The 18,591-nt window shown below is 45.2% G+C and overlaps 1 protein-coding gene across 1 annotated transcript in view; it reads right to left on the bottom strand.

The window, feature by feature from the left end:
* Positions 1–18,591, bottom strand: part of oca2 (oculocutaneous albinism II) — a gene marked incomplete at its 5' end in the record, with an annotated part of 99,546 nt that overhangs the window by 479 nt on the left and 80,476 nt on the right. The gene's annotated exons all lie outside the window — the stretch shown is intronic.

Genomic DNA, 18,591 nt, shown 5'->3' with positions numbered 1-18,591 from the left:
GCCACTACAAATGCCAACCCAACCAAGATTAAAATATTACATTTCCTTAAGGACTAAAAAGGCAAGTTCCACAACATATCGCAAACCTGAACCCTTTTTTACCCAATCAGATCACATCAGATCATTACAAATCATTAACAGTCTAACACACCACTTACACACAAATAGCTGAACACACAAAGTAGCCGATATTAATATGTTTAATTATATATGGTTGTTCATAAAAATAAATATAATATAAATGTTACAAATTAAGCTTTATATACTGTATATAGTTTTTTATATAAAACATTGAATCTCAATTCTGAGGCTGTTCTGTAAATAGTTTTCAAATAAACAATAAAGAAAGCCACTTCTGATCAATCCATATCAATTTAAGGCTTAAAATAATGCACCGATTTGAGCCCCACCCAGTTCCATTAAAACCACGCCCACTTCCGGTTCGTGCCCCGCCCACTCCGAGTTCAGATATGGATACAAATCATTTCGATGGTTGAACAGATCCAGATAGTGGTGGACTCGCTCATCCTGAGTTATTATCAACCAGTGATTTATGCTGCCAGAGACAGCCTCTCAAACATGTCAAACATTTATACTTTGTCTGGAAAAAGACAAGATTAAAACCAACGACGCAATGGGAAAACTTGCATCTGCTATATATAAGATGTGTTAATACACTGAGCAGACGACATTCTATTCTTTTTTGTCTTTATTTATTATGTTTGCTGGTGAAGTCATCCAAAAGGAGCTAAAATACTATGGTACATTACTTTTTTATTTTATTACTTTGAGAAAGTTACTGATTCCATTTTTTGACGGGTAACTTTTAGTTTTCAAGTAACCTTCCCAACCCTGGAACTTGACCACCGCTCTGGTGGATGAGCTCTGATTATGGGACCTTTAAAGGGTTGAATGTCGTGCTGCAAAGCGACTTTGAGTATTTATTAAAATGTTCTACATCTTAAGCTACATATCAGTTGCTTTATTTGTATTTTTTTATATACTGTTACAGGAGAGTTGAACAGCCCAAGACCTCCACATGTGTGCAAAATTATGCGACCACAAAATGTGACCAATTTATTTTAAAGTTCACCAGATTGTTCGTAAATTATTCGTAGCAAATCCTTAATCTTTAGCCTTTAGCGTTTTTTGCACCTTGCGATGTGGTGGGCAACTAGAGGCTAACAGTGCTCTTTTGCTTACTGATGCCGCGCTGACAAAATGAGCGGCTTGTTAGCCATACTCATGGAGTTTACCATGAAACAACTCCAGTGCCTTACTGACATAACTGGGGTGTATGGTCTCCAGGTGTATGGTGTCTGGTCTCCAGGTGTATGGTGTATGGTCTCCAGGTGTATGGTGTATGGTCTCCAGGTGTATGGTGTATAGTCTCCAGGTGTATGGTGTATGGTCTCCAGGTGTGTGGTGTATGGTCTCCAGGTGTATGGTGTCTGGTCTCCAGGTGTATGGTGTATGGTCTCCAGGTGTATGGTGTCTGGTCTCCAGGTGTATGGTGTATGGTCTCCAGGTGTACGGTGTCTGGTCTCCAGGTGTATGGTGTCTGGTCTCCAGGTGTATGGTGTATGGTCTCCAGGTGTATGGTGTCTGGTCTCCAGGTGTATGGTGTCTGGTCTCCAGGTGTATGGTGCCTGGTCTCCAGGTGTATGGTGTCTGGTCTCCAGGTGTATGGTGTATGGTCTCCAGGTGTATGGTGTATAGTCTCCAGGTGTATGGTGTATGGTCTCCAGGTGTGTGGTGTATGGTCTCCAGGTGTATGGTGTCTGGTCTCCAGGTGTATGGTGTATGGTCTCCAGGTGTATGGTGTCTGGTCTCCAGGTGTATGGTGTATGGTCTCCAGGTGTACGGTGTCTGGTCTCCAGGTGTATGGTGTCTGGTCTCCAGGTGTATGGTGTATGGTCTCCAGGTGTATGGTGTCTGGTCTCCAGGTGTATGGTGTATGGTCTCCAGGTGTATGGTGTCTGGTCTCCAGGTGTATGGTGTATGGTCTCCAGGTGTGTGGTGTATGGTCTCCAGGTGTATGGTGTCTGGTCTCCAGGTGTATGGTGTATGGTCTCCAGGTGTGTGGTGTATGGTCTCCAGGTGTATGGTGTATGGTCTCCAGGTGTATGGTGTATGGTCTCCAGGTGCCGTCTTCATATATTTGGTTTCATGCTCCGCTGCCAGAGTTTTTAGGCATAAAACACAAACGGGTGTTTCCTGGTTTCCGACGTGTTCACGGTAAACCCAAGGGCGATGTAGCATCGTCATACCTCCTGCTCTTACTAGGTTTATGTTTACTCTCACCTGTTTTCTTTTCCTCTGACGCCTCATCCTTTCTTCTTTTCACTCCTGTCAGAAACTTCTCCACCTCCCCTCCTCCTCCGCCAGCTCTGTGCACCGGTGTTGGTGTAGTACTTCTTCTACTCTACTGGTTGAACAGGCAGCCTGTTTATTAGTGTGATCACTGCTGCCACCTAGTGGCTGGAGGCCCTTTTTTTAATCCTTCAAGCATGAATAAAGACACTAATACTGAAAGTCGCGCCCGCCTCACGCCCCCCCCGACACCCCACCACGCCCTCCCAGGGGGGCGCGCCCCACCATTTGAGAAGCACTGGTCTACCCCATCTTCTTCACTTTCTCTTCACAGCCTACATGCCTGACATCTTTAATCAATTGTCCTGAATATCATACACCTTAAGAGCCATAGGAGTTCAATTTGCTTGCAATTAAGATGAATTGTTTGATATACAGCCGCAGGGACACTTCTCCTGAAAATGGACACACAAGTTGTACCAGTCTTGGAGGACTATACACACAACACAACATATGGTGTCATCAGCAAAACCAATAAAAAGCACATAAAGACCTTTTATATCCTTAACTTTAAATGCTGAACCTCAAGCATTTTTAGGTCTCAACAGTGTATAAAAAAGTAATTAGACACATTTCTCTGCATGAGACAAATGAGTTCAGAGCACAACATGTCTGTGATTAAATGTTTGTTGACGATAAAGAACCTTTCATAAGGACACATGACATCAACTCCCTCCTACATCTATCTTCCTTTACATCTCTCTATTGAACCAATTTCTTTGTGTCTTTTGACCTTTGGCAGAGACAGACAGTCAAATTCTTCATGTGTGGAAAAGCGAATTCCTGCTCCAGTATGGGACGGCTTTATTTTGTCCAGCTCCTGCAGGCTGGTTTCCCTCAGCAGAGGGAGGTCAGTCTACAGTTCAGCTCCTTGTTCAAGCACACATTGGTCTGCAGGTAAAGGGTCGACAACATTCCTCCTCGCTCCAGTGACAATATCCAGATCAGTAGCTAAATTAATGTACATCTCACTTGTACATGAAGTGAAAAGTCTGCGACTGCATGCAAAAAAAAAAAAGTTCAGTCCTCTGAGGGGCTTAGAAATGGTGACATAGCATTTTCTTAATTGCAAAGGCCATCTCTTGCTTAAGTGTAATGACTAGCATTTAGTTTATCTTTGTTATGCAACAGCAATGGGTTGCTTCAATAGAAGTAGCAGGTTCTCATGCTTGGATTAGTGCCAATGACAAATAGAGTGTCCTCAGCTGACTCCAAAGCTGCAGCGGCTTGTCATTTGGATGTCTACCATGTCCTCTATGGACACATGGCTGCACCAAGGGCCAAAGATCTGTTGTTTGCCTCCAGTCTGTGACAGGAATGAGTTATAGAGGACAAAAAGAGGAAAGGGACTGTGAGGCATGGCGTGCAAGTAATCGATCTGTCAATGCAGCAACAGAAATTATTCAACGGAAAGTAGTCGTGCTAAAATATTGCTGCTGCCGCAGTTAAATCTCATGTTAAGACAACGATAGAATTGACAGAATGAGTCAGATAAAACAGACCAGAAGATACTCACAGGCCAGTTCAATTAGTTCAGCTTATTTTCTTATTGAGATTTATGACAAGCTATTGCCATCGAGTTAAATCGAATGAAGGGCAAACCAATGGGATAACGGAGCAAGCAGCATTCACAACATGATAATAGTAACGCTATGTGGATAGCCAATCACTAGCAATAAACATCACTTTTTTAATACATTTGGTTTGGCATTATTAAAAAGCAAAAAACTAAGACATAAAAAAGCTGATATAATCTCCAAGGACATCAAACGATGTGGACAACAGGCTTCAGAAGCTCTCTGGAAGCTTTCGTTCAAAACAAGAAAGGCTTTTGCTCTACATATTGTTTTCTTTGCGTGTCTTCATGTGGTTCTGAGAGTGAAAATTGCATTTCAAAGACATTTAGAGATGAGCTTTATAATCTTTGAAACTTTAAAACCTGACAGTCTGAGGTGTGCAATGGTGCACATGAGATAACTGTGTCACAGATATGCTCCACTTTTCTTCGTGCAAATTGACAAATGTATGCCCTTTTTATTTCATATGCATGTAAAAATGTCAAATTGTGACTTGAAATGAGGTTGAATGAGGTCGGGGAGGCACTTAAGCTCCTTCATAATGACTCTAGTCTGCGGGGGCGACGACACTGCATTTCAATTGAAACAGTCAAGCTTTCTGAGTGTTCAGCTTTGCCCCGTTACACAGGTCAAACTGATTATATTTTTTTATTTAGACATCAAAGGTTTAACCGGGGCTGAATCGTGAGGAAAACCCCTAATGTCCCCAAAAGCAAAAGGATTATTTTTTTCAGGAAGAACAAAGACTTTCCACAGCATACTTTTAATTTCGAACAATAAGTGATATAATTAGTACAGATGAATAAAATCTGGGCGCCAGCTGTGTCTCAGGCTTCAGGACGTCTCTTCAACCTTCTTCATCCATGTCAAAGGCTTAATTGGTCATTTAAAATACCACGAGCTGAGATTGCTTCACCATTGTTGTAATTGTTTCTCATTCTGTTGCAGGTTAGATGGGAGGAAAATATTTTCAAATCTCCACATTTTATTCATCGTAAAACCCAATCAGCCGTGATAGTGGCAGTAACTAGTCAGGAAAGTGAAGTATATTATCTTATTCTACAATCACGTTCCTTAATTCTTATTATTTTCTTCTTGTATGTGATCATAAACACTCTGCAACAGTTGGAAGATTTATGTGCAGTCAGCAATATCTTCCCGGACTTTGGTGGAGAAATCCAGGCTTAAAGTTAATGTTTCAGCCGGTTATGATGAGGGACCTCTGAGCATGTTCTGTTTTTATGTTGATGTTCTGTTCATATCAGTTGTTCTGCACCAAATATGTAACTCACATGTTCTAAACTCTATTTAAACTAGCCATTTCAGACAATATCCTGTACAGATAAAGCCTTTTTTACAAGTACGAGCGTGATACGAGTAAAACTCATCAATATCCGTATTCGTGCTGAAGGAAAATCCTCATTTAGTAGCTGACTGTCTTCCTGCTCTGTGATTGGCCGGTCACACACAGAGCCGCCCTCCCTTCCCTACACAAACACACATCTCCGCAGGCAGCTCACACACATAGAGAGTTACTGTTTCTCTCTTCAGTACTCCTTTCTCATTTCTTCAGCTCGCCTCCATTTCGGTTTGTATGATATTTAATGTTACTTGGTGAAGTTTCGCAATGTACACAGTGCATTTGACAAGACCGAGCTGAAAACGTCTCGTGTCTCGTCGTCACTGCCTCCACTCCAGTGCGTTTCTTTTTTTGTTGTTTTCCCGTCTGCTTGCTCTTAGTGTGGCTGCTGGTGTAAAGTCAGTTGAAAACTTTACTCGTACTGAACGTGGTGCTTTTGAGAAGAATACAGTGAACAAGGCTGACATATTATTTCCTGTTTACCACCACTGGATGTTTACATGAATCACCAGGTTCACACATCATTACAATAAACAGTCTTACAGACCACTGACACACAGACACACACAGAGCTGAACACACAAAGTAGCCTATATTAATATGCTTATTGTATATGGCTGTTCAATAAAAATAAATATATTATAAGTGTTACAAATTAAGCTTTATATACTGTATATAGTATATAGTGTTTTTATATCTAAAACATTGAATCTCAATTCTGAGGCTGTTCTGTAAATAGTTTTCAAATAAACAATAAATAAAGCCATTTCTGATCAATCCATATCAATGTCAGACTTAAAATAATGTACAGCTTAAGCCCCACCCAGTTTTACTTGAACCACGCCCACTTCCAGTTTAGGCCCTGCCCTCTCCAAGTACAGATACAGATAATTTAGATTGTTGAACAGATACAAATACTGGCGTACTCGCTCATCCCTACAATATACAGTATAAATCCTCGTAGGTACAAGAAGTACCACTGATCTTGACATGTAAATTGTGATTGACAGGAGTCAGCTGAGTTAATATGAAATCTAATCAAATCTGTGGAAATTCCCTCAAAGTTTTAATCTAAACTTTATGCTTTTAGTCCAGCGCATTTGGAAATATTCACCAATATCAGTTTAGTGTGTAACTTTGTGAAAACCTCTGTGAACAGAAATACATTATTTTATAGGAAAAACTTTGCACAGTATTAGGATGGAACCTACATTTTGTTAGGCTTGATTTTAACTGATCTGAATTCCTCTTTTCTTTTCTGTCCATATACTCAAATCAAACATCAGTGTTTTTTTCATTTTTACTGGGCTGGTGGTCCTGCAGGAGCTCGCCGCCTCCATCCAGGACATTGATCAGCGGCTGGTCCAGCAATCTTCTACCACCGCACAAATCACTTCTATATCAGATCCCAGCGTCACCCACCCCTCCGGAGGCCTGGGCGACTCTTCCCTTAGCAAGGAGCCCTTTGTTCCCCCACCAGAACCATACGCCGTAGAACTGGGCTGCTGTGATCAGTTCTTGCGAAAGTGCCACCTCGTCTTCGACCTCCAGCCCTCCAAGTAGCCCTTGGATTGGGCCAAGATCGCCTACACCACCAGTCTCCTGCAAAGTGGGTGACAGTGCTCTGGAACCATGACTCCCCGGTAATTCAGACCTGGGCCCACTTTATCAGGGACCTTAAGAAGGCGTTCGACCAACCAGCAAAAAGGAGGGGAGGTGTCACGGCGGCATCAAGATTCGCCCCGAATACATTAAGTCTCTGGATGTGCAGGGACTGTCGTGGCCAACTCGTCTCTGCAACATCGCGTGGCGGGTGGGGACAGTACCTCGACTGGCAGACCGGGGTGGTGGTCCCTCTCTTCAAGAAGGGGGATCGGAGGGTGTGTTCCAACTACAGAGGGATCACACTCCTCAGCCTCCCCAGGAAAGTCTATTCCAGGGTACTGGCAAGGAGGGTCCAGCCGTTAGTGGAACCTCGGATCCAAGTGGAACCATGCGGTTTTTGTCCTGGTCGTGGAACACTGGACCAGCTCTATACCCTCCACCAGGTTCTCCTGATGGTGGAACACTGGACCAGCTCTATACCCTCCACCAGGTTCTCCTGATGGTGGAACACTGGACCAACTCTATACCCTCCACCAGGTTCTCCTGATGGTGGAACACTGGACCAGCTCTATACTCTCCACCAGGTGCTTGAGGGCTCATAGGAATTTCCCCAATGAGTCCACATGTGTTTTGTGGATCTGGAGAAAGCGTTCGACTGCGTCCCCCGAGATGTCCTGTGGGGGGTGCTCCGGGAGTACGGAGTCCGGGGCCCTTTGTTAAGGGCTGTTTGGTCCTTGTACACCCAGAGCAGGAGTTTGGTTCGCATTGCCGGAAGGAATTCGGACCTGTTCCCTGTGCACGTTGGCCTCCAGCAGGGCTGTCCTCTGTCACCAGTTCTGTTCATCACCTACATGGACAGAATCTCTAGGCACAGCCGGGGGCCGGAGGGGGTCCAGTTTGGGGACCACAGGATCTTGTCTCTGCTTTTTACAGATGATGTGGTTCTGCTGGCTCCATCGAACCAGGACCTACAGCACCACCTTCGCAGCAGAGTGTGAAGCAACCGGAATGAGGATCATCACCTCAAAATCTGAGGCCATGGTTCTCGACCGGAAAAAGGTGTCTTGCCCCCTCCAGGTCGGTGGAGTGCCCTTGTCACAGGTGGAGGAGTTCAAGTATCTTGGGGTCTTGTTCATGAGTGGGGAAAGATGGAGCGTGAGATCGACAGGTGGATCGGTGCAGCGTCTGCAGTTATGCAGACGTTGTATCGGTCCGTCGTGCTGAAGAAGGAGCTGAGCCAAAAAGCGAAGCTCTCGATTTACCGGTCGATCTTCGTTCCTCCCCTCACCTATGGTCATGAACTATGGGTCATGACCGAAAGAACGAGATCCCAGATACAAACGGCTGAAATGAGCTTCCTCCGTAGGGTGGCTGGGCGTACCCTTAGAGATAGGGTGAGGAGCTCAGTCACCCTTAGAGATAGGGTGAGGAGCTCAGTCACCCTTAGAGATAGGGTGAGGAGCTCAGTCACCCTTAGAGATAGGGTGAGGAGCTCAGTCACCCTTAGAGATAGGGGGAGGGGCTCAGTCACCAGGGAGGAGCTCAGAGCAGAGCCGCTGCTCCTCCACATTGAGGAGCCGGACGCCTCCCCAGGTAGTTGTTCCGGGCATGTTCCTCCTTTAGGAGGCCTCGGGGCAGACCTCGGACACAGAAGGGTCTCTCGGCTGGCCTGGGAACGCCTTGGGGTCCCACCAGAGGAGCTGGAAGAAGTGTCTGGGGCGAGGGAAGTCTAGACATCCCTGCTTAGACTGCTGCCCCCACGACCTGGCCCCGGATAAGCAGCGGACAATGCATGGATGGATGGATGAATGGGAGCTTTTTGAAAGTCCTGATGCAATCTCAAAGACTCTTCAGAGAAACCTGACTCACTGTGCTGACCGTGGAGCTCAGATGAGAACAAAACTGCTCTCTGTGACAAGAGCTGACTTGCTGTGTTCAATAACAACTGTGACCTAGAAAATTCAACAACACCTCCAAAAATATTTATGATTTGGTCCGTGATTATGGCCCACATTGTATTTCATGCTAATGAAGCTGCACATCTGAACTCCATTGAGCAGAGGGTCTGTTAACCACATGTCTTCTTTGCAAATGCAGATTATGGATACAAATATTCATTCAGCCAATTGGTGCGACAAAGCGAGGGATCACAGAGCATAACATTTTTTTTTTTAACAATGGTCCTGTGAGGATCCACACCTCGCTCCAGCACCAGATCCTCCCTCACTGACACTCCTGCAGGTAATTGACTAATTCATTGCTCCCACCTCTTAACCCCTGTCCATCGAGTCCATATCCGGCTCCCGTTCTCCGGCTCCGGCTCCGGCTCCTCCTGATCTGGCTGTTGTTCCCTCGGAATATCATGAGCTGGCGCCAGCCTTCAGCAAGGACCTCGCTTGGACTCTCCCTCCTCACCGGCCCTATGACTGCTCCATCGACCTGCTTCCTGGGGCTCCGCTGCTCAACTGACCTCCACCAAGGTTCCGTTCCGGTGGTCCGAGGAAGCAGCTGCAGCGTTCGCCCGGCTGAAGACCCTCTTCACCAGCGGCCTGGTTCTACTCCATCCTGACCCCTCTCGGCAGTTCGTGATTGAAGTAAACGCCTCCGACACCGGGGTGGGAGCGTTGCTCTCCCAACGTCATCCTGGCTCCCACAAGCTCCACCCATGTGCCTACTTCTCCTGCAGCCTCTCTCCGGCCGAGAGAAACTATGACGTCGGGAACCGGGAACTGCTGGCGGTGGTGTGGGCTCTGTAAGAGTGGAGACACTGGTTGGAGGGCGCTACAGTCCTATTCATCATCTGGACGGACCATAAAAACCTGGAGTATCTTTGCTCGGCCCAGAGGCTCAACCCCCGTCAGGCGCGCTGGTCACTCTTCCTCAGTAGATTCAATTACACTCTGTCCTTCCGACCTGGATCCTGGAACATCAAACCCGATGCCCTGTCTCGGCTCCACTGCTCCCCTTCCTCCTGAGTCACCAGACCTCATCATCCTGCCGTCCTGCATCCTGGGTGCCGCCGCCTGGGACATCGAAGCGACTGTCCGGGAGGCTCAGGGGGCAGACCCGGATCCTGGCACCGGACCGCATCTATATTCCGGACTCCATGCACTCCCAGGTTCTTCAGTGGGGGCACACTCCAAACTCACCTGCTACCCTGGAGCCGGCCGCACCCTCTCCTTCCTGCAGCAACGTTTCTGGTGGCCTGGCCTGGCCTGAGAGGTCCGGGAGTTCATTGCAGCATGTTCCACCTGTGCCCGCAGTAAGTCCTCCCATCAACCTCCGTCAGCCAATTCCCGGCCGACCCTGGTCCCACATTGCCGTGGACTTCATCACCGGGCTCCCGCCTTCTGACGGGAAACACCAGCATCCTGACCATAGTGGACCGTTTTTCGAAGTCCGTCCACTCCGTCCCTCTCCGGAAGTTGCCAACGGCCCGGGAGACGGCTGACCTCCTGGTTCTCCATGTGTTCAGGCTCCACGGAATACCCATGGATGTTGTGTCCGACCGGGGACCTCAATTCGCCTCCCGGGTGTGACAGGTGTTCTGCTCGGCCCTGGGGGCAACAACCAGCCTCTCCTCTGGTTATCATCCCCAGACCAACGGCCAGATGGAGCAGGTGAACCAGAACCTCGAGGCGGCTCTCCGGTGCATGGCTGCGCAGCTTCCTTCATCCTGGAGCTCCCACCTTCCATGGATTGAATACGCCCACAACTCCCTCACCTGCTCAGCCACTGGAATGTCGCCGTTCATGGTTCTCAGCCTCCCCTGTTCCCAGATCAGGAGCTCGACGTGGCTGTCCCCGCGGTCAAGGATCACTTACGCTGGGTCCGGGAGGTATGGAGGTCGGCCAGGGCAGCGCTCTCCAGATCCGTGGAGTCCAACAAACGACTCGCAGACCGTCACCACACTCCTGCTCCAGACTACAGACCCCGGCAGATGGTATGGTTGTCCTCCCGAGACCTTCCCCTCCAGGTCGAGTCGCCGAAGCTGGCTCCCCACTACATCGGTCCATTCCCGGTTGCCAAGGTGATCAACCCTACGGCTGTCAACCCTACGGCTGTCCATGATCCTCGCGGGTGTTTGGGGGTCAGCAGGAGGACACAAGGGGCTGGAGGAGACGGGTTTGAGGAGAGAAACATGAAACGTAGGGTGCACCTTGAGGGAGTCAGGGAGCCGGAGGTGGACAGCCGTAGGGTTGCCAAGGTGATCAACCCTACGGCTGTCCACCTCCGGCTCCCTGACTCCCTCAAGGTGCACCCTACGTTTCATGTTTCTCTCCTCAAACCCGTCTCCTCCAGCCCCTTGTGTCCTCCTGCTGACCCCCAAACACCCGCGAGGATCATGGACGACCATCCTGCCTTCACCGTGTCCAAGATCCTGGATGTGCGGCCCCGGGGTAGGGGTTTCCAATATCTGGTGGACTGGGAGGGGTATGGTCCGGAGGAGCGGTCCTGGCTTCCCCGTCGGCTCATCCTGGACGAGACGCTTATCTCGGACTTCTACGCCGAGCAGCCGGACAAGCTGGGTAGGCCGCCAGGTGGCGACCGTTGAGGGGGGGTACTTGTCAATTTATCAGTGTTCAGTCTGGGCTAAGAGGAAAGATGTTGTTTTAAAAAAAAAGACGAGGTGAGTTTGAAATTTGGCACCTACAGTTTCATCACCGATGACTTTTTGTCTTTTTTCTCTTGTGCTTATCAAAAAAAATGTATTTCGTTGATTACTCTAAGAAGAGACTGGATCTATCAAATCTGGTCCGACCTTATGGTGAAAATACCTGCCGATGTAGAAAACTGCAGCAGCTGCTATTTTCCACATTGCAATCCAATGAAAGCACTTGTGATGGTACATACACCACCAAGGTGGAATGTATGTTGTACATCTAGAATGAGTGCTTTTTTGCCCTGCTCTCTGGGTTAATGGTTTGAGGAGGGGAGGATGATGAGGGACTGGAGTCATGAAGGAAAGCGACAGGGACCAAACCGACTAACTGCTGAGTTCCTCGGGGCCACTCATTTTCCTTTGTGATGGCAAATCAAAAGGCATTGATGTCCCTGTGGGCATATGTGGGCCCTGAATTCAACCACCTGATACAGCGCGAGTCAGTACCAGCTGCCCAGAGTGACAGTCAGACTCCTCTCCACCATACCTGTCTGTCGGAGCAGCTGTGACCCCGGCCACAGTCGGCCAATTACAGGCAGAGCTTCAGCCCACAGCAAAGCCTCTGTCCACAAACTATAAACACAGATACAGTGGGAGCAAAGAGAAGCTGACAGGCACATACATCCCCGAGCCATTTTCCACCACAGCAACACATTGTTAACTTTCCTAGTTTCCTCTCAACTGTTTTGTTGGTTTTACAGGTATACCAAAAGTGATTGGGAAGGTATTAGGACACTGTTTGAATGTGTTGCTACAATTCATTTTCCCTTAAAGGTATCCTGTAAAAGTTCAGTCCTGGCTTGTAATTTCAAGGTGAGCATTTTCATGTGTAAAAGAGAAAACAAACCTAATATTGCAAAATTACAGCGGCTATCCATAAATTACGTTTGCCTTCATGAATATGTAATATTGTGCAAATTAAGCAGATTATATAAATTACTCAGAGACATTTTGCTCATGTGATTTGCAATCTGAAAATATTTGTGTTATCCATGATTGCCTTTGTTTTCAATGTGATCGAAAAGAAAGTGCAAATTGTCTCAGCCATTCGCAGCAATGCTACTTCATTGGCGAGAGGCTTTTACAGAGCGGGCTCCCATGTGATTTTTTATATTTCTAGCAATCTTTTTTCTGAGTCTCTTCAGGTGTTCTTATATCAAAATTCTTCATAGAGCTTTGGCTTTGTGACAAATCATCTTCTATATTGCATTTTCTCTTCTTTATCTTTCCTTCTACCATTTTCTATAAGGATTCAATATGTGTGATAACTTCCTAGAACATGTCCGACTCCATGGTATTACAATTGATTTCGTGCTTGTGAAGGCTCAGTAGTAAATTCAATCTCTTCATGGTGAAGTCAAACAATAAAATATGTTCCAGTTTCCAGCAGGGTCTGTTATATGTGAATACTCATTTTATTTTTAGTTGATCACCATCAGCCATCTTTTAAACACAAGTCTGATGGCAGCATAATATAGAGCAGCTTTTAAATCTATTATCAAACATATTGTTAAAATAATCATCCCTCCGAGAAAAAATAATTATATCTCGACCCACATCTTGATATCGATGTAATCGATGAATATAGCGATTCATCCAAAGGCTGTTCAGCTCACACAAAATCATAATTGCACACCAATGATGAGCCATCCAAATGTAAAGGACTTGCCTTGAGATGGGCAGCTATGATAGAGGCCTTACACTCTATCCAGTGAAAGTGATTTCTGATTCTTGATGTACATTTAGAGAAAACAGACTCAGCTGCAGGATTCAAGCCACAGAGTCTGTAATTTCAGGTAAATCCTCCTCATATTCCAGTCCCTGGTTCAAATCTCTTGAAAGGAAAAATTCTTAAATATATGTTTCTTTTCATCATCTCATGAGTTACAATTAGTAGCTGCATCAATCAAGTGGTACATTAATTTCAAATGATTGCATATTGAGCCTAATCAGTCTTGGTTCAACATCACCGACCAGTTTGGTCCCATCAAAGAGCACGACTATCACGTCAGGGTGACAAGTACCTAGGAGCAGGATGAGATTCATTTGGATCATCAACAGGATGAGATTCATTTTTCTCTACTCACAGGTTTTTTTGTGATCAGATTACCAAGGAGTTCTGAAAGTTCTGTTGGTACAGCACCATCAGTCAACTACTGTTACACTCACCATATGCCATGTAATAGTTAAGCTTGGTTTGTGGGTGGGTTTATTTTCCCTCCTGCACTTTTCTTTTGTGGCTCGTGTTGTGTCTCTGGAACTGGCCAATGTTGGTCAGCAACTGGCCTTCTAAAAGGACTGCTACAACATGGAAGAGAGGCTTGTCTTTAGTTTGTCGGGCATTGTGTGGAACGCTGATCTCTCTGACATCTTCCCCGAGTCGTTTGTAGGTTTGTGGTGTGAGTTGAGGACTTAGGTAAGTTGGGGTAACCTGTACACTTTTTACTCATGTCGGTATTCTGTTGTTAAAAACATTAGGTTGTTGGGTTGGTGCCACCATTGTATTTACTTTGATTTAACCACTGTTCTTGGACAAACCAGCCAGGCTTTTTGTTTTGAGTTTTGTTTGATTTAGGGATAGCAAGGCCTGCTTTTATTGTATTTATAATTTTTTTTGGCACAACCCCCAGTCCCACAACTCCTCCACAGCCATATAGTCTTGGTTTAGAATTATTAATAAATAACTATTGTAGGGATTTCTTGCCTCATAAGGATCACTATTTATTTTGTGGTTGGCTATCAATGATTAATAATTATCAAAGATAGTTATTAATAATGTTATTGAAATGTAATCTGATGTGTATCAGAACCTCGGAGCTCCACCTGTCTAAACAGGAAATGATAGCCAATTCAGTTCTATCAGTCTCATAAGATTTACTAAACAGTTCATCAGGAATTTGAATTATGAGTTAAATTAATTACGATTACTAGAATTAACTATGAAGCTTGAAGGATTTTGGAGTTCTTGACACAGAAGAGTCGACATTTCATTCACCTTTGTGCTCATTAATAACACAGCAAGTATGATTCCAAACATTATATTTATTTACAATGAAAACATATAAACGAGAGGTGGAGGGAGTGTGTGAGACATGTGATGGAACTACAAAACAAGATGGCGGATCACAAGAAACTCCATTCCAATGTTTGTTATCAGAGAGCAGGAAGTCTGTCCTGGGTCTCCACCATGTGCTGGAGAACAATGGAACATGAAGCTAGTCTTTAGCATCTGCTTCCTGTGTGTCTCTGCTAAAGGACCATTTCTAGAATGACTTGATGTGAATGAGACTTGTTTTGTAAAACGTCAGGAGTCGTCAGATGGTGTTCAGTTACTGTGTGATGTTGTCTTTGATGTGATATGTGTAGGATTGTGAGTTAGCTAGTTAGTAAAGCAAAGATTAGCATGCAGACCCTGTGTCTGTGGCAGAGCTAACGTTGGTTTACAGGTTGATCACTGCTCCTAATATCATTCTCTATAGAACTCAATCACTGTAACAGAATCAACACATCTTCATAAAGTTAAACAGTTCTATCATAGCATCAGGTTTAACTAATCTCAGGTAAAGCCCAGTTGTTGTTCCCACTTTCTTGAAGGAGTTCAGTTGTTGTCCTGCTGGAGGGAAGCTGGTGTCTTCTCCTGTAGTTAGCACCTCCTGCTAACTGTGGTTGCTGGTTCTGCAGGCTGAGGAGGAGAAGATGAAGTTGATGTTTCAGGAGTCCTTCTTTGCAGCTCCTGGTTGTTCCTTTTGTTCAGACTGAGGAGCTGGTCGCTCAGGTCTGTGATGGTTTTCCTGCTGGTTGAGGAAAACGCAAAGAAGTTCTGTGAGGCGTCGTTTCCCTGGTCCGTCCTGGAGGAACTGCTTGGTTTTCCTGGTTGATGGGAGATCAGACTCTGGGTGCTGGTCTCTGGATCAGGGGAAGGTCTGACCCTCGTGGTGGGTCAGCAGAGGAGTGGAGGAGTGAAGGCCCCTGGTTGCAGGCCTCTGGTGTTAGCTGTATGCTAACACTGGGTGAGTTGAGCTGCTGGGAAGCAGCTCTTCCCACCGTGTTCACAGGAGAAAGCTCGCTGCCAGACTCAGTCCTTGAAGACTGCTTTTGCAGGCTTTTGTTGAAAGGTTGTGGATTCGAAGGTGTCAAATCCTGAGAGCTTCAACCAGTCAGTGATTGGCTGAGTGCATGGGGGAAGCGTCTTTTCAGCAGAAAGTGGAGGGAAGATCTGTAGTGGCAAAAGCCTCCGACTCTGTGTGTGTGTGTGTGAGCTGATTGATAGGATGTCAGACTTCCTCCTCCTCCTGTCCTGATGTGGAGCCCTCTGATTGGAGGATGACTGCTGATTGGCTCAGCTCCGCCAACCAGTTGAGGCCATTTAAACAGCTCCAGCAGACTCCTCAAGGCAGCTGATGCAGGAGGTGTGTGTTTGAATTGCTGTGAAATCGTTTGACCTCGGCTCCACTCTAACCTTCTGATATCAGTGTGTGGGTTCAACACTGGTCAACAGGACTCATCGTCCAACAGTTTGGTGACGGCACCAACTGTTTCATTTTGTATTAGTGGTTTTGTTTTTCCATTTTGCTGCTCTTTTGTTTATTCAATTTGTTAGTTGAACTTTAGTTCAAGGCCTTCTGGTGAAGAAGCTGCCTGTTTTTTGTTCACTGCCTTTGTTATATTGGCTCAAACATTGTTTAGTTGTTGGACATTACCTGTACAATACCCTCTGTATTATTTTGTCTTTGGGGTTCTGTTTGATTATTGTACTCCCGAGAACTACCAATAAAACCCTTACTTCACCCAAACATACCTGGTTATTGTTACTGCCTACATCTTTCTCTTAGCAGAGCCGGGTTGTTATGATGTGATAAGATACGACGGTGGTGGCGCCAGGCGGAATCCTGTACACACTTTGCATACAATTTTTTTGAAGGTATAAAAAAAAAATCTATATTTTAAAGTGGGATCTACATGTTGCTGGCTCAAACGCATCAAATTCTCACGTCCAGTTCACGCTCTGGCTGCTGTCCAGGCTGCTGAACTCGGTGACAGTAACTTTCTTATTGTGAGCAGCAGCGTCCAGCTCCTGCTGAATCTCCTCCTCTCACTGAGACGTGTCTGCACCTCATTAAAAGACCGTTTCAAAAAGACGTTTCAATAAACCCAGTTAACAAAAACCAGTGTGTGCAAAGAGGCATATGTAAACAACAGGATGGTTTACGGCCGTTGAAATATTGTCGGCAAGTCCAGAGTGGCCAGTTGGCAGATGACTGAGTTGTCGCTCCTCCTCACAGAAGGGGGTTTAGGGGGTCTGTGCATACTATGGATTTGAATCCTGGTGGCACCACTGCGATATGACGCAAAGTGGTTTTTCTATCTATCCATGTTGGGTCAAATACTACAGAACTGTTTCTGAGGTCAGGACTACTCAAATTGAAGGACTTGGTTTCTTTACAAACTTTATTAGTTGTTCACAAGGCAAAACACTGCCTGTTACCGCATGGACTGCAAGCGCTTTTTACAGTAAACAGTGAGACAAGCAGAAGAAATAATGACTTTAAACAACCTTTCGCAGGAAAAACCCTTAAACAAATGTGTGTTTCAGTATCTGGTGTGATACAGTGGAACTCTCTAGAAAATGATCTAAAATGTTGTTCAAATATTCTTCAATTTAAATATAAGTATAAACAGAGGACACTTAACTTGTACAGAGACGAATGTGAAAAACGTTAAAATTTACAACAATAATGATGATGATGACGGTGGTGATGTGGTGGTGCGGCGGTGGTGATGGGGGCGGTGGTGTATGTGTATGTATGTGTATATGTAATTGTTGTTTTTTTGTTGTTGCTTTTTTTTACATCGGTTAGGCCATCTAGTTTGTACGTTTTTCTTCAAGAATGGGGTTGGAGTTTATAAGATTTTTTTTCTTCATCCAACTCCTGTTCTTCTTTTCATGGAATGTATTGTTTGTTTGTTTTTTGTTGGATTGTTGCTTTATTTTAGGTTGCATTACCTTGAAAAAAGAATAAATAAAATGAAATGAAATGAAAAAATCATATTTGAGAGATTTTTCCATGGACCATTTTGGATTTTCTTTTATAATTTATGTGAAAAATGTTTTGGGTGTAACCCAAAAACAAACACATTTTCTGAGCTGTTTGTGCATGACTGTAAAGGAAGGTTTAAGAACAATTGCTGCAAAAAAAAAATGGTCCAAAGTTCTGCATGAAACTGTTTAAAGAATTTTTTTTCATACTATTTAAAAGAGTTACCACACATTGTTATTTTGCTTAAACAAAAAAGGCATGAAAAATCAAATATGTGGTCTGTAGCGTCATACTAAACTACAGCAAATGCATCATTACATGATTGATACAAAAAAAGTAAGTCACGGTGAAGCACAATTCATTGGTTCCATATCAACCTCTCAGCATCTCTTTTTTGCAAAGCTCAACCAGTTTCATAACCTTAATCTCACACCAGGAATAATGGCTTGAAATGTACACACTAACCGTGGGGGTCATCAGTATTATTTACGTAAAACAGTGAGAAATGTGGGCAGCTTGAAGGTTTAGTGCTTTGCTCTCTTGCCTTAGAGGCTGAAAACCCAAGTCTGTGCAGGGTTGACAGGTTCTCCCTGTGTGGACTTAGATTTCCACTGGGTAAGTGGAGTGTGTGGCATTGTCACACAATTTAAAGAGACATGCTTGTTATCTTAGTTTCTGACTGTATTTACCTCTGACGGGTGTGTGAGACATTGCGCTAGAACTGTGACGCCAAACTGCCCCAAGTCAACCGGGATATTCCAGAACCTACAGACCTCAACATGATCGACTGGGCACAAATGATGGGTGCACTAAGGTCCAACATTGCTACTGAACAGGGCTCTGCTGGTTTCACTTGGAAAGAATCTCTGCTCTAGTTTTTAGCGTTGACACTGTTGGCGTTCTCTGTTAACATATGACAGACATTAATGTGTAAGTACCTCTTCAGGCAAAAGCCTATGAAACTAACCCGAACCC

Source organism: Blennius ocellaris, assembly GCF_963422515.1.
Source record: "Blennius ocellaris genome assembly, chromosome: 12".
In the NCBI taxonomy this organism is placed as follows: Eukaryota; Metazoa; Chordata; class Actinopteri; order Blenniiformes; family Blenniidae; genus Blennius; species Blennius ocellaris.
The sequence above is the reverse complement of the archived record's forward strand: the minus strand, read 5'-3'. Positions and strand labels throughout refer to the sequence as shown.